The sequence below is a fragment of the Gossypium hirsutum genome, chromosome A08, assembly GCF_007990345.1.
Source record: "Gossypium hirsutum isolate 1008001.06 chromosome A08, Gossypium_hirsutum_v2.1, whole genome shotgun sequence".
NCBI lineage: Eukaryota > Viridiplantae > Streptophyta > Magnoliopsida > Malvales > Malvaceae > Gossypium > Gossypium hirsutum.
Window position 1 is genome coordinate 65,962,225 of NC_053431.1, and position 1,424 is coordinate 65,963,648.

The following is a 1,424-nucleotide window of genomic DNA, read 5'->3' on the forward strand; positions in this document are numbered from 1 at the left end:
AGAATTTACTACAAGGGAAAGTTAAGTCCAAGGTTCATTGGACACTACCAAAATGATACCAAAATGATTTCACTATATATACCCAAAATAGCTAGTTGATAGTGTGATGATGCTCCTATGATCTTCCAACCTTCACGAGCTTCTGAGCACTATAAAACACGAGAAAAATAAACGGGGTAAGCATTATACGCTTGGTAAGTTCGTATAATGGAAACTAAACTTATCAATCCTATTTATAAAAACTAAGCAGACAATATCATGTGTTCTATCCATTTGGCTAAATTGCCTAAACACATACATTCAATCAAACATTTTAGTCACCAAAATCTTCATATAAATCAAGTAATAGAGATGAGCTCATCATGCAATATTCTTTCAAGACATTATCATTTCATCTCAAAATTCTCATGCCATGTTAACAGTTATATGTCCATTGAATCATTGAATGTCGTTAGATGCTCGAGTAGTACACTCGAAGTGTACGATTTAATAATTCATCAATTTCTTATTTAAGGGTACTCATTAGGGCACTTAACCAAGAAACACTCTCTCGAGCCACATATCTATAACAGGATTACCAGTCCACGCTAAATCCTTTGTATAATGTATGTTCAGAGGAGCTCGATTAGGATTACCAGTCCAGGCTAAACCCTAATCATAACGTATGCTCGAGAGGTATTATATCAGGATTACCCATCTGGGCTAAATCCTTTTTATAACAAGGTCAATAGGATTACTCATCCAAGCTAAATCATGTCCGCAACAAATGCAGGACCTTATTCGTTTCGGGGAAAGCGCATATATTCATCATAAATCAATGTTCAATCGGGACTTAACCCTTTTTCACCATATCGAGCATATATTAATTTTCCCTTTATAGCATTCAAGTAATGTACATCAATATAAGCCACATTCCATACATACAACATTCAATTCAAACGCATTACATGCCTGATTAAGTTACACGAACCTACCTCGACACTCACAAGCATTAGAAATCTAATAATCTGAAACCTTCTCTTTTCCTCGATCTAACCTCGAAATAGTGTTGTCCGGATCTATATAAATGAATTCAACCATCAACTTCACACATTTCATATTTAAATGGACTCAATTTTCGTCTAGGCAAAATTACCATTTCACCCCTAACTTTTTCATAAATTCCAATTTCGTCCCTAGGCTAGGAAAATGGAACTTGTGCAAATTACTCCCTATTCCAAGCCTAATCGAAGCCCTATTAAAAAATTTACAACACATGTACTCATAAAAATCAAAATATTTCATCAAATTTTACAACTTTGCATTTTAGTCCCTAAATCATGTTTTCATCAAAAATCACTTTGTAAAAATTGTTTACCTATCAATAATCTTTCATTTTCTACCATAAATTTCTAATTTCCAACATATACATCCTAACCCATTTT